Genomic DNA, 15270 nt, shown 5'->3' on the forward strand with positions numbered 1-15270 from the left:
TCAGGGAATGGACCCTCAGAGAGGGAGCCCTCCAGTAAAGGTCCTGCATGGGAGTGATTCATAGGGCCAATAAGTGGCTGTAAACTCTCCTCTCTGGAAAACAGACGCCAAACAAACCTTACAGACACCAATGAGCCAAATTGAGAAAGGAAAAAATGGTTTAGATTCAATTTATAAAAAAAAACCCTGCAAACAGTCGACTTTCTTCACCCTCTGGCACACTACCAAGGGTGTGAGGGGAAGGAAAGAAAGAAAAAGCTAGCCACAGAAAAAAGAGCCAAAGAGCCAGGAGCTCCTCAGTAGCCCTGTGTCCTGGAGCAAGACAGGACTGGAACTGGGGATTTGCTGCCTTCCAGGCAGGAAGCTAGCCACACCAACTGTTCAAAAGGTTAGGTTATGTCTGTTGGAGCATGCTCAGTACACAACCCAATCTTAAGGATGGCCTCCTCAGTGATGGAAAAGGCCACCTTGGTCTTAATCCTGAGTGGTGCACAGGACCTGGTACAAGATGTCAGTGTCACGGAACTTTAGGGAACAGTGAACATAGGGTGATCAAATTCAGCATATAAGCGAGGAGAGCATCACCAAGGAAGTCTAATACAGACACTTTGTACTTCAGAAGAGGAAACTTCTCTAAAATGAGGAGTTTGGTAAAAAGAAAACGGAAAGGGAAAAGGAACATTACTTATAGTGAAGGAGCTCCCCACCAGCAGCATAAGGTGGTCATCCAGTGATAAATGGGTTTTTTGAGGCTAGCTTCCAGGGGCCAGCTGGCGCCAATCTCCAGTTCCAGAACTGTTGTGAAGAGTCATGCATAAGGAGAAAAAAGACATAAAGCCTAGGAAGGCAAACAAGGTTACAATGGACATAACAAGATAGGGATAAACATTAGGAACATATCACTCACAAACTGAGTGACCCAAGAGCCGTATCCACCCCAAAACACAGGATACCCAGACCCCAGGAGCGAACAAACTATATTCATCTGAAGGAGGGTTGGACAAACTCCTAAAACTGGGGAAAAGAACCCTTCACAGAACTGTAAGTTCAATTTTCCCCAGTGTAGGAGGCCATCCAGTGACAAACAGGGCATGCCCAAGCTGAAGAACAAGATAGGTGGAATCGGATGCAGTCAAACCACCTGCGGGTAAAAAAGTGCAGCCAAAGGCGGCCTGTGCCAACTGAAAGGAGGAAATCTTATAATGCCTGATAAAAGGGAGTGATGGAGTACCATGTCCACTGGTCCCTCTAATTTTTTTTTTAAAAAAAAAATCTTTGTGTGGAATGAGTTTTGTTCTGGGTAGCAGTATCATGGTAGTGTGTGTGCACCTGCGTTCAGAATGGGGCCTTCCTGATTCAACCTGAGCATGATCTAAATTTAACTGAGTGGACATCCAGAAACCTGTGAGCACTCACAAGTGCCCACGCCTTACAGGGAATAGTGACCATGTCACCTCTCTACATATATCTAGAAGCAGGGTGTGAGTGGAGAAGGCTGCTGAAGTAGAGGCACTATGGGTAGAATGTGCCATAATGTTCCCAGGGACTGGAATGAAGAGGGAGCAATAGGCGAGGGTGATGGACTTTCTAATCCAGTTTGCCAGGGTGACTTTAGAGACCTTGGAGACCAAGGAGGAAGGATGGAAAGACACATCAAGTCTCCCATTCATATACAACCAGGGCAGATCCTGCTGAGCTAAGGAGACAAGTCATGCTTGCTACCACAAGGCCAGCTCTTGTCAGGTCTTGGTGAGGCAACCTGCCTCTCCCCTCTGAATGGGGGCCTTCTGAAAGGGACCCCGTAGCATCTCCCCAGTATGGGCTAGCTCCAAGCGGGAGAGATTCAAAAGGAAAGAACAAAAAAAAAAAATTTTGGAGGACTAATGGGTGGAATTAGCAAACTTTAAAAGTATTTGGATTTTTAAGAAATAAATGCAAAATAAGAGCCCCCTTTCCAACCTTGCACAATCTGTGGGGAGGGAGACGAACAGGAGTGGGGGGGAGAAGGCAGACAAACTGGAGATAACTAGCCTTATGTGAAATCAAAAGCTGGAGCTCTTTGGAAACACTGCTGACTCAAGCAAGGCAGGAATGGAACTGGGGATTGGCGCCACCCAGCACCCAGAAGCTAGCCTCAGAAACAAAACTAATTCCTGTCTGTAGATCAAGCATGTCTGGTACACAGCCCATTGATCACTAGATGACCTTCTACACGGGTGTGTGTGTGTGTGTCAAACGAGTCTCTTCATCTAGAATGTGTGGGGTTTATTTAAAACCACAATAATAGAAGCCCAGTTAGAATGTATAGCAAACAGGAGCAAAGGTACCGCCAAATCTGGGAGGATGCCAGAATCGCTAACAAGTAGAGTCCAGGAAGCTATAAAGGGGAAGAAGAATTCCTTCAGAAATTGGAAGTCCTACCCAGATGAAGAGAACAGAAAGGAACACAAACTCTGACAGAAGAAATACAAGGAGACAATAAGAGAGGCGAAGAGAATTTGAGGAACATTTAGCTAAAAGCATTAAAGGGAATAACAAAAACTTCTTTGAATACATCAGAAACAAGAAGCCTGCTAGGGAGGCAATTGGTCTGTTAGATGATGAGGGAGTGAAAGGGATTATTGAGGAGGATATGGAAATTGAAGAGCAGCTAAATGAGTTCTTTGCATATGTCTTCATGGCAGAGCATACTGAGCGCCTGAATCAAGGTTCTCAGGGACAGAGGCTAAAGAAGTGAGTCAGAGAGAGGTGATAAGGCACAACCTTCTACACTGTCTGGAAAAATTAAATATGAACAAATTGCCGGGGCCAGATGGCATCCACCCAAGCGACCTTAAGAATCTCATATGTGAAATTGCTGACCACCTGGCAAAAAAAAAGGTAACTTATCCCTACTATCAAGCTCTGTACTGAGGACTGGAAAGTAGTCAATGTATTTTCAAATGTACCGATTTTCAAAAAGGATTTGGGGGATCCTGAAAATTACAGGCTGGTTGGTTTAACATCTGTGCCGGACAAATTAATGGAAAGCATTCTTAAGGACAGAATTGTGAAGCATATAGGAGAACAGGCTCTGCTGAAGAACCAGCATGGCTTCTGCAAAGGTAAATCTTGCCTCACCAACAGTGTTCCCTCTAACAGGGATTCCCAGATGTTGTTCACTACAACTCCCAGCATCCCTAGCTGCAATGGCATTTGACTGGAGATTATGAGAGTTGTAGTCAACACCATGGGATCTCTGTTAGAGGGGAATACTGCCCACCAACCTTTTGAAGTTCTTTGAGAGTGTCAACTGGCTTCTGGATAAAGGTGATCCAGTTGAAGTTGTATACTTGGGACTTTCAAAAAGCTTTCAACTTTTAAGATACTCCCCTCAGGGGATAGAGCTGGTCTGGGAAGAGCATCTGGGTTCCAAGTTCCCTCCCAGCAGAAGTTCCTGCCTGCAACCTTGGAGAAGCCGCTGTCAGTCTGTGTAGACAATACTGAGCTAGATAGACCAATGGTCTGGACTCAGTATATGGCAGCTTCCTATGTTCCTATGACAAGGTTCCTCATCATAGACTCTTGAGAAAATGTAGTAGTCATGGGATTAGGGGGACAGGTTCATGTGTGGATAGGTAACTGGTTGAAAGACAGGACACAGAGGGTAAGTATAAGTCAGGCCTGCTCAATTTAGGCCCCCCAGCTATTTTTGGACTACAACTCCCATAATCCCAAGACACAGTGGCCAATAGCCAGGGATTATGGGAATTTTAGGCCAACATCTGCAGGAGGGCCCAAGTTGAGCAGCCTTGGTATAAATAGACGGTTTTCAAAATGGAGGGAAATAAGAAGTGAGGTCCCCCAAGGAACTATACTGGACCAGTGCTCTTTAACTTGTTCATAAATGAACTTGAGGTTTTCCCCAAGGAAATCCATTTATAAAATCCAACTGCTTCAAAGTCAGTAACCAAAGATACCTGCCAAATTTGGCAGTTTCAAAGTTGTGCAGATATGCACTCTCAGGAGGAAGCCCTGTCCTTCTGGCATGCTACAATTATGCCAACAGTTTTGAGTACTCCAGCATGCCTCAGGAGAGGAATAGCCAGACAGGTACGTTCCATGCTGCCCCAATTTAAAGGCACAGAAAGAGAAGGGGTACTTGGTAGTTTGTGAAACTGTCACTCTGCTGAGGCATCCAAGTGCATCCCCTCTCTCAGGGAGGAGAGCTGGTCTTGTGGTAGCAAGCATGAACGATCCCCATTGCTAAGCAGGTTTACATTTGAATGGGAGACAAGTATGAGAACTGTAAGATATTCCCCTTAGAGGATGGGGCCACTCTGTGAAGAGCACCTGCATACAAAAGTTCCCAAGTTCCCTCCCTGGTAGCATCTCCAAGATTGGGCTGAGAGGGACTCCTGCCTGCAACCTTGGAGAAGCCACTGCCAGTCTGTGTAGACAATCCTGAGCTAAATGGACTAATGGTCTGACTCTGTATAAGGTAGCTTCCTACGCTTTCTAAAAGAAGCTTAAGTGTTCTGCTCAGACCCCAAGCAATTTCCAAGTGGTGCACCAAAAAGCGCGAGAACCTCTGCTATAGAGGGATGGGTTATGTGATACAATGACATCATGGGCATGTCTCCTCCCTCCAACTGGCAACAGCTGACTGGCCACAGGAAGCACATGTTAGCACTGCAGCATGCAATATACAAAGCTAGCAACAGTTGTCCACTGATTGTGCGAAACCACATGGGTGTGATGAGTTTGACTCCACCAACACGACGGGGGCAGGCCAAAAGCAGGAGCCTGGGAGCTTCCATTAATGGCAAAGCAGTATGCCGTTAAGAGCCAGCGTGGTGTAGTGGTTAGAGTGCTGGACTAGGACTGGGGGGACCCGAGTTCAAATCCCCATTCAGCCATGAGACTAGCTGGGTGACTCTGGGCCAGTCACTTCTCTCTCAGCCTAACCGACTTCACAGGGTTGTTCTGAGGAGAAACTTAAGTATGTAGTACACTGCTCTGGGCTCCTTGAAGGAAAAGCAGGATATAAAATGCAAAATAAATAAAATAAATAAAAATTACGTCCAAATACCAGATCCTGGATTGATACCCATGGTTTGTTAGCTTCCTTCTACCGAGTCAGACCATTGGTCAGTCTATTCAGTATTGTCTGCCCAGACGGGCAGTGGCTTCTCCAAAGTTGCAGGAAGGAGTCTCTCTCAGTCCTATTTTGAGGATGCCAGGGAGGGAATTTGGAACCTTCAGTATGCAAGCAGGCAGGTGCTCTTCCCAAAGAGGATTTTTTCATTCCCCAAGGGGAATATCTTAACAGTTCTCACACATGCAATCTTCCATTCAAACGCAAACCAGGGTGGCCCCTGCCTAGCAAAGGGCTATCACAAGACCAGCTCTCTTTGCGTGTCTGAACCAGACAACTGGGTCCATCACCCAGTAACAGAGCACAGATCTGAACCCAGGGCTTTTAAGACTAATTACTGGTCGTTGGACCACACTGCGTTCCATGCACAAAGTACATTATGGACACATGCATGTGTGCAATGTATACAAATGAAGCTTTTAGCCAAGTAATCTCAGCACTCAACTAGAACTAAATAAATCAAGACGATCACTGAGGGCTCTTACAAAAAGGCACAATGAATTGCTGCCAACTATGACGCCTTTGCTTAAATTTATGACCCATCTGTGAAGAAAAGCCCTGGTTTTACCACCAGAAGCCCTCTTCCTTTGAGCTGCCAGGGAAGACTCAGTGTAGGATGTCAGTTTATGCTGCCTGCCACCTTCTGGACAAGACAAGTCTGTCCTGGCACACACGGCCTGTATGCTACCCAGGTGGCTCCAGAAAGCTCACTTCAGGAATATTTATGTCTCAGCATGGACAGGTGGAAAGATTCACACCCCTTCTACCATTCTGACCCCTTTGTGGATCAGCAAACGTGTGTTCAGCACCAGTTAAGGTGTGGTCAGAGATACCTGCTTCCTACACAAACGTTTTGACAAATTCAGGAGTCTGGGCCATATTATCTGAACCAATCCCCTCTTGCAGAATGAGCAGAGTACTCCTAAACTGGGGAACCATCGCCCAAAGTGGCCCACTGGGAAATGTCCTCCCAGCTCTCATCCTTCGACCTGCTGCATCACCTGGTTAAGATGCATTTTTTGGGGTGAGACGGACTACTGGAGGTTTTTCCTTTGATGGGAGGTCCCCTTTTATTGTTTAATAAATGCTCCCTTTACCGTTTCTCATATTCCTTGCCATGGCTATATTTTCCATTTGTGATGTTACGGATGTTTGGATGCTTCTTTGATGGCATGCCACTACAGAAGAAATGCAGAACACCATTTTCAAAAAACAAACAATACGTTCAGGCGAGAACTAATTCGGCTATTTTCCTTTCACTATATTTTAACCAATAATTACCATCTTCAAATTTGTGCACTTTTTGTTCTTAAACACCAAATGCAATCAGCAGGATACAGCAAAACAGTAGAGCCTCATCTGTGAGAACAGGATACACTGCACACAGGTGGGGGGTGGCAATGAAATAATGACATCATAAAACATGCCACTGAAATGCCCAAATGGCACAACTGTGCCAAATTTGTCCAGGCATTGCCAAGTGGGGGAGGGGGGCATGGCCAGACACACAGCGCCATCATTTTTAAATGGATTTTGGAATTCATGGGGAATGGGATATCAAGGTTTGATGTCCTCTATAATCCCAACGTGGATACTAACTTTGGTGCAAATCTGTTCGGCAGTTCACGCATCTGCCATCTTAAATTGGGGTGTGTGACGTCATCACTGACCATACTATTGAGGTGTCCTTATATGGCACTACAACTGTACTAAATTTGGTCCAAATTATTCCAAGCATTGCAAACTTGTTGGGGTCACACACACACACCAACACCCCCCCCCCGCAAGGGGATCTCATAAGACCCTAACCCTGGCCACTGCCTTCACCTGAGCTTCCAAAAGCAGAGCTGGGTCCAATAGTACCCCGAAGCTGCGTACTTACTCCTTCAAGAACCGGTAAAATCTCCTCATCCCAATTGGCTCTCCTACTGACCAACAGTACCTCTGTCTTGCCTGGATTCAATTTCAGTTTATTAGCCCACATCCAACCCATCGTGGCCAAACATTAATATTAAAACAATATTAATTAAAAGCCTGGGTGAACAGATGCGTCTTTAAAGACTTTTTAAAAATTGTCAGAGATGAGGAGGCTCTTATTTCAATAGGAAGCACACTCCAAAGCCTCAGAAAAGCAATGGAGAAGGCCCGTACCAGATGAGCCGGTGGCAAATGCAGACAGACCTCTCCTGATGATCTCAATGGGCAGTGGGGTTCATGATGAAGAAGACGTTCTCTTAAACACCCAGGGCCCAAGCTGTTTAGAAATGTGTTAGTTTCAACCAGAGTTGTAGGGTGTTAATATCCCCATGCAAGTTTCTCCTTCATTTGTATAGAATATGCATTCCCCCCACAAAAAACCCCCACTTTACTATATAGATTTTCCTTTTGGCCTAAATAGATTAGACCTATATTTGTACATTCAAACACAAAACAAAAAGACATCTTCACCATATTAATTTCCCCTCCCTGTATCTCACAACTATTTCAAGTAGCCAAGCTGAGATTTTAGAAACAGAAAGATCCATTTCCACCACACAGCTCTGATTTCAACAACAGAACAAGAAACACTACCTGCCCCAGCTATGTCTTCCTATAATGAATATGCCATTAGGAACAAGTGTACCCTCTTGAGTTGCTTTAACACGAACACATTTACTTCTCTGCAGGGCAGAGGTGACCAGGGTTCCCTCTAACAGGGCTTCCCAGATGTTATTGACTACAACTCCCATAATCCCCAGCCAAAGGCCATTGCAGCTGGGGATGCTGGGAGCTGTAGTGAACTTCTGGGAATCCCTGTTAGAGGGAACACTGGAGGTGACCAGCCTGAGGTTATCCAGCTGCTGTTGGAACTACAACTCCCACCATCCCTCGCTGCAATTTATTGCAACTCATTACACAGACATGCACACCCTGAACCTTGCATACCTGCTCTTCTGCAGGACTGAGAGATGTGCATCAGGGACTATCTGTTTGGCTGCTGCACATCATCAAGTTAATATATGTGAACCGCTTCACACCCTAATTAAAGACGCTACATATTATTATGTCTGCCAGGCATACTACTTTATCCAGTATATTTGGCTTTTTCTTCCCTTGACCTCATTTAGACATTAGACCCATTCAAACATGTTGTACAAGTGTACAGATGTATGAACACTCATACATGTGGTTGTGTGAATGGCTGTACCTATGTTCATTTTAAAAGTGAACCGGAACATAGGAACCTGCCATATACTGAGTTAGACCATTGGTCTATCTAGCTCAGTATTGCCTTCACAGATTGGCAGTGGCTTCTCCAAGGTTGCAGGCAGGAATCTCTTTCAGCCCTCTCTTGGAGATGCTGCCAGGGAGGGAACTTGAAACCTTCTGCTCTTCCTAGAGCAGCTCCATCCCCTGAGGGAATATCCTCCAGTGCTCACACATCTAGTCTCCCATTCATATGCAACCAGAGTGGACCCTGCCTAGCTAAGGGGACAAATCAGGCTTGCTGCCACCAGACCAGCTTTCCTCTCGGGACCCTAACCTGGATTCAGGCCCCTTAAATGCATGGTACAGATAGGAAGTATATGGCTATATTTCTGTTCCATGTAATGTGTGTATTACTATACCTGTGTACACCTGTTACACAAGTGTTCCACATAATGTCTGAACAGGGCTATTATGGCCTTTATATCAAAACATCTGGATGCTCAGAGTCCTCTGCAACAGGTGAGCTAAGGCCAGTGCACGCCACCCTGAACAATTCCATGTAAAAGTCCCTGAGCAAACCATTTCTTTGCTATCAAGGCTCAAACTATCATACTTCGAACACAATATGCGAAGAGCCAGATCCCCTGAGAAGTCCATAATGCTGGGAAAAGTTGAAAGAAAGACACGACCAGCAGCAAAGTGGATGGACTTATGACAGCAATGAATGCACCACTGAGAGACCTCAAAAGTCAAGTTGAAGACAGATCGTCCTGGAGAAAATCTATCTATATGGTTACTAAGAGTCCACACTGATTTGATGACATTTAGTCAGTCAGTCAAAATTCACTTCACTTGTAACAGCAAAGGAGAATGCATTTAAAAGGCACAGGTGTCAACTCAGAAGTTGAGAATCTGCTTCTCTCAAGCAATTCTCCCTGCTTGGAATTTCCTATTGGTTTTGACACAGTTTACTACAGCTGCACAGAGACATTGTTCACAGCAAATACCGATATGAACATTTCCCTTTTTTTAATTTTTTAAAGGGAGTATTGGAGGAAGTGACCCCAAGTCTCAGGGTCAAATTACACAACTAGATGGGTGCATCAAGAACCATCGGTGGTTTCAGCCTGCACAGAGCAACCTAAATTGGGTGATGTGGTTTAGAAGCACCCTACTCAATTGGACCAGCGCCCCCCTCTCCTCTTCCTACAGCTCCTGTGAAGCAGTACCTGCGAGCAGCGTCCACACCCCTCCCCGCTTGAGCAGCTGTGGGGCGCGGTTGGCATTGCAAAGAGGAGGCTTCCGCGGCGAGATCAAGCCGCCCACCCAGCCAGGTGCTGAACGCCGCGTGGATGCATCCTACCCACATCCTGGGCTGCAAAACCTTATCAGCGGGAGTTCTGCACAGCATCACCCCCCCCCCCGCCCCCGGGGTGCCTTTACGGCAGCTCCTTCACGTGGCCTGCCTACTCCCGGCACGCCAACGCCGTGCAAGCCAGGTCGGAAGCAGGACAGAGCAGCAGCTGGCCGCGCAAGGAGCAACTGTGCACCCGGCCCCTGGCTACTACCGCCGCGCACACCTCCAGTGCAGGACACACACGCGCGCGCCCCCCCCCCCCCTTCGACACACAAGCCAGCAATGCCCGTCTCTCTCTTCTCTCAACCCTCCGCGGCTCCCAGAAGGAGGCACCGCGCAAAAGCCGGGGGGGAGGGAGAATGCTGCCGATTCTCCGCAGACTACCCCGCCCCACTGAGTCCACCACCGCATGCAACTGCCGCCCCCTCATCCCACACAAGCCAAGCAAAGGAGGGGGCCGGGAACCCGCCGCCCTCCTCCCCATTCCCCAGACCCCACCCAGGGCTGCAGACGGGGCTTTGCACGTGGATGCTCGCAAGGTGCCCAGCCTTGCAGCACAATGCCCACGCCACGGGCGGGCAGCCCAAGGCAAGGCATCCGGCGAGGCGAAAGGCAGCCCTGCAGGGCCGCGCAATGAATGCCGTGCAACAGACTGAAACAAATGCAGCAAGAAATAAGTCTCCACTGACCCGATTTGTCCGCCGCCCCGGCGAGAACAAGGCAAGCCGGCGACCTCCCGCGCGCCGAATCCAAAGAGAGTGTGTGCGTGCGTACGTGCGCGCGCACCCCCGGGCCCCCAACGTTCCGCGGCAGCGCGCTCCCGATGAAGAGCAGCAGCGCCGCCGAGCCAGCCCAGCGGGCGCGCAAGGAGAACGAGGAGAGCGTCCGACCAACCCGAGCAAGACTCAGGAGGCGGGGCACTCACTGGCTCCGCCCCCGACGCTTCCTCTCAAGCCACGCTCCCTCCCCTTCTATTTTGTGAACAGAGAAAGGCACAGAGACAAAAAGGCGCTAGAGTGATGTCCTTATACGACGTTCAGCGGTTGCTTCCGGGTGTAAGACAGCTAATTTTCCCAGCAACAATGTTTTTGAACATTGGTGCTGGAGAAGGCTTTGGAGGATACCACGGACAGCCAGGGAAACAAACAAACGGATCATGGAACAAATCAGTCCAGAATTCTCACGCGAGGCACAAATGACCAGGCTCAAAACTATCATACTTCAGACACATGATGTGAAGACACAGCTCCCTTGAGAAGTCCATAATGCTGTGGAAAGTGGAAAGAAAGAGAAGAAGAGGACGACCAGCAGCAAGGTGGATGGACTTGATTGTGACAGCAATGAATGCACCACTGAGGGACCTTAAAGGCCAAGTTGAAGAAGGCAGATCATCCTGGAGAGAATTATTATTATTATTATTATTATTATTATTATTATTATTATTATTTGTTTGTTTAATAACCTATCTATGTGGTCACTAAGAGTCAGCACCGACTTGATGGCACTTAATCAATCAATCAATCAATCAATCAATCAAATTTTTCCAGTGTGTTACCTATTAAAGCCTTTGCATGTTGACTCAGAAGAACTAAGTCCCCTGGTGCTCTCATTGTGGTTGAGTTTGCCCTATTCAACCCCAGGGCAGTATCTCTCTGGTGGCTGTTGGTGGTGTCTACCTTGTGTTTCTTTTTAGACTGTGAAGCTTGGGGTACAGGGAACCATCTTATTGTTATTCTTTCTCTAAGTAAACCGCTTTGAAAACTGTTCCATTAAAAAGCGGTATATGAGTAATAGTAGCATACAAGCAAGTAAGTGCACAAAATGACTTAAGAGGTGTTTTTGGTTAATCCATTCCCTAATCCAGGCCAGAATTTGAATGGGGCTTTAGTTACTTGTATTCCAGTCCTGGAGTAGAGGAGGAGATTTTAAAAAACCAGCCAGCAGCAAGAGCCTGAAAAGCAGTCTGCACTTGCCTCTCTATAAAGAATACCTGTCAGGGGCGTAACGACGCTGGAGTGGGCCCTGAGACAAAATTTTAAAATGGGCCCCTCGCTGATACACACACACTCACTTCACATGTGACTTGCCTCTGGGGGGGCCCCTCGAGGCGTGGGGGCCCCCAGGCAGCCGCCTCCCCTTGCCTAATGGTAGTTACGCCCCTGATACCTGTCTCATTAAAACGTTAATATTCCTGATTCAACTCCTGCTTCAGTTCCACTGCCTTGCTCTTGCCTACCACGACTCTTTCCTCTGGATTCTACAACGTACCTTCAGGTAAGTGTGCCTAAGATGGCAAATTTGAGCCTTAAATGTCATGTGGTTTTGTTTTGAGCCTCTTTGTGGTTTTGCTACAACAGATGACCATGCTACCTCTCTGGAAGCATTTCTGGGTGATTCCTGCAGCTGAAGGCAGGGTTGTCTCCTTGGAAAAAGATGGAGGAGAAATCCAGCACTTTAACACAGCTGTGACTGCTCATGAACATATCTCTCCAAAAAAGAAAAGGGAGGAGAAAAGACAGGTATTCATGCACTTTTAATCTTCTTCACACAAGTATTTTTTCTTGTGTGGGGGGGATGATTTTCACTGGAATCACGGCCAATAGCATACTTCAAATTTGACAAGGTACATAGCAACATAGGAAACTGCCATCTACTGAGTCAGACTATTGGTCTATCTAGCTCAGTATTGTCTTCACAGACTGGCAGCGGCTTCTCCAAGGTTGCAGGCAGGAATCTCTCTCAGCCCTATCTTGGAGATGCTGCCAGGGAGGGAATTGGGAACCGTCTGCTCTTCCCAGAGTGGCTCCATCCCCTGATGGGAATATCTTACAGTGCTCACGTGTGGTCTCCCCTTCAAATGCAACCAGGGCAGACCCTGCTTAGCTATGGGGACAAGTCATGCTTGCTACCACAAGACCAGCTCTCCTCTTCCAAGGTTTGGGACTGTGTGTTGTTCTATCCTTTTTATACCTCCACAGAGTAAAAGAATGGAGGCATGAGAACTAGGGATGTGCAAGAAATGTATTATGCGCCCAGTTCCGAGTTCAGAATGCATGATCTGCAGAACATTCCATCAGAACAACCGGCTGAGTTGATTGTTCTGATAGAACGATCTTGGGAACACTCAAAATGTTTCCAAGATCATTATGAGGGCCATTCTGGCTTCTGAGCAAGTGCAGCAGCCATTTGCGTGATCATGCTGACCACGCAAATGGCTGTTGCACATGCACAGACACCCTAAATTTTGTAGGTCAAAATGGCATTCGGAACGTTCCAAGTTGGAATGGGCTTGTTCCGTTCTGAGCTCTGAACAGGCCCTTCATTTGAAGGGCATTCTGTTCCAAGCTTGGAAGATTCAAAATGGCCCATTTTGAGGTAGAAGGTTTCGAGTTTGGAATGTTCTGCCCATCCCTAATGGGAATAGCACAGATGGGAGGGGCTGATATGTGGATTAGGCATCAAGGTAGCGAGCAAGAGAAGGAGCCAATCAGAAATAAGTGTGAAAAGGAGAGGGGGGAGAGAGGGAGGGAGGTAAAATTGTGGCAGGGTTTGCCAAAGCAGAAAATTCAATTCAGTTTCAGTGGACTGATGTGGTAGAAAATATAGGAGGCGGGGTATGAATCTCCTGGAAGAGCTTCATAAGGACATAGGCAGCACAGCTGCCATATACTGAGTCAGACCATTATTAGTCCATGGAGCTCAATGTTGTCTAGTGTTTCCTCTAAGGTGTGCCCGTGTGCACGCACTCACATGTTTTTTTTTATGTCCGCTCAGTTAATTTTAGATCTCACTCAGGTTGACTCTGGAAGGCCCCATTCTGAATGCATATGCACATACACTGCCTTGATACTGCCACCTAGAACAAAATTCATTCTGCACACAGATGAAAAAAAAATTAGAGAGAACACTGTTGTCTACACAGACTGGCAGTGGCTTCTGCATGGTTGCAGACAGGAGTTTTTTCTTCAGCTCTATCTTGGAGATGCCAGGGAGGGAACCTGGAACCTCAGATGCTCTTCACACAGATGGTCTTCAGTCAGAACGGTCAACCCTATGGGAAAGTAAAGTGCTGGAGTAAGGTTTCACATGCTTAATTTCCAGGGTATGGTCTGAAGTCCCCAGGAATAGCTTGCTGAAGTTAAGCAGGAAGGAACATAGGAAACTGCCTTGTGCTGTGTCAGAAATCACACACAACAGATCCAATGGCCATTAACACAACATAATGCATGTAAAATGGAATGTAATATGAAAACTGTAATTTCAATACATAAATCATGTATGAATAATTATAGGGAAATATAAGATTAAGAATACTAATCAAAACAACAATATAGACTCTGAAATACAGTAAATGATGTCCATCCTAATGACATTCAGAACACACCACCACTGTTCCCTCTAAAGGGTGTATGTGGACACACTCACGTTTTTTTAATGTTTGCTCAGTTAATTCTAGATCCTACTCAGGTTGAATCAGGAAGGACCGAGTCTGAATGCACGTGCACACACACACCGCCTTGATACTCCCACCCAGAACAAAACTCATTCTGCACACAGATGAAAAAAATTAGAGAGGACAGTGCACACCCCACAAAAAATACAACAGAAACCCAGTGTATAACTGTTTCAGAGTCTTTATCAAGTGCTAGTCCCATACTAATTCTTCTAGAAGTAAATATTACCTTCAATGCATGTAATAAGACAAGGTTGCAGGCAGCAGTTTCTCTCAGCCCTATCTTGGAGATGCTGCCAGGGAGGGAACTTGGAACCTCCAGCATTCAAGCATGCAGATGCTCTTCCTAGAGCGCCTCCATCCCCTAAGGGATGTCTTACAGTGCTCACACATGTAGCCTCCCACACATGTAGCCTCCACACAGATATCTTACAGTGCTCACACATGTAGCCTCCCACACATGTAGCCTCCACACAGATATCTTACAGTGCTCACACATGTAGCCTCCCACTCAAATGCAAACCAGGGTAGATCCTGCTTAGCAAAGGGGACAATTCATGCTTGCTGCCCCAAGACCAGCTCTCCTCCTGGTCTAGGTCTGGTCAGTATCTTGATGGGTAACTTTCTGGGACACCATATGTGTAAAGTGCCTTGAGCTCAATGATGGAGGAAAGATGGGCTATAAGTCATAATCTACATCTATTAGATTGCGTTTAAACGAAAAAGAACAGGAAATGTGTGTTCGTTTGTTTTTAAAGTTTGGAAGTCTTGAAGTCACAGGCTGACATGCAGGCTAATTTATTTATTTATTATTTATTTATTTCCTAAGTAATGCTGACGTTGTGGTAGCTAGTTTCACTAAACTGGGAGCTTGTGTTCTTCCAGGCTAGTGTTGGACTTGCACAAACTGTGGCACACCTCATGCTGTGAAACCTCTTCCTCATTCCACGCATGTTGCAGGGAATAAAGCAAAACAAGCCATTGTCCGTGATGCACAAGCACAATGCTTGCGCAGGTGGTTCAAGAGCACAAGAGACTGATCCGCTCTGACCTACTTGTTCTGTTGCATCTTTGCCTGTCTCAGGAATGCCCCTTTCATCGGGGTGCCAGCCACTGTGTCTGTGTTTCTTTCTG

General features: G+C 46.6%; 1 protein-coding gene across 2 annotated transcripts in view; it reads right to left on the minus strand.

Moving 5' to 3' along the window:
* PTP4A3 (protein tyrosine phosphatase 4A3) overlaps positions 1–10557 on the minus strand; it is a 146707-nt gene extending 136150 nt beyond the window's left edge. For both annotated transcript variants that reach the window (XM_053246393.1, XM_053246392.1), the window contains exon 1: positions 10373–10557. The gene's annotated coding sequence lies outside the window, so the exon portion shown is untranslated. The remainder of the gene's footprint in view (positions 1–10372) is intronic.
* Between the last annotated feature and the right edge of the window lie 4713 nt (positions 10558–15270).

Source organism: Hemicordylus capensis, chromosome 4 (genome assembly GCF_027244095.1).
Source record: "Hemicordylus capensis ecotype Gifberg chromosome 4, rHemCap1.1.pri, whole genome shotgun sequence".
Lineage (NCBI taxonomy): Eukaryota > Metazoa > Chordata > Lepidosauria > Squamata > Cordylidae > Hemicordylus > Hemicordylus capensis.